Source organism: Notothenia coriiceps, unplaced genomic scaffold (genome assembly GCF_000735185.1).
Source record: "Notothenia coriiceps isolate Sejong01 unplaced genomic scaffold, NC01 NC01_scaffold00037246, whole genome shotgun sequence".
NCBI classification, from domain to species: domain Eukaryota; kingdom Metazoa; phylum Chordata; class Actinopteri; order Perciformes; family Nototheniidae; genus Notothenia; species Notothenia coriiceps.
Window position 1 is genome coordinate 17,985,553 of NW_011369947.1, and position 241 is coordinate 17,985,793.

The window sequence follows — 241 nt, forward strand, 5'->3', positions numbered from 1 at the left end:
GGTATAAAACATGGTTTTGACTGGCACGAACGGTCGGGGAGTGAAGATCAGTTGAGCGTTTCTGTGACTCCGCCCAGCGGCTGCTTTTCTGAGAGGAACCGCTCTGACAGCTCTGTCTACTGGGAAACGCACTAGTCCTTCTGGAGGTAAGCAACACTACACAATTTCACCAAGTCTGAGAGCAAAAGCTTTCTTGAAGGTTCGTTTTGCTTTCTTACAATGTTATGTTAATGTTTACTTC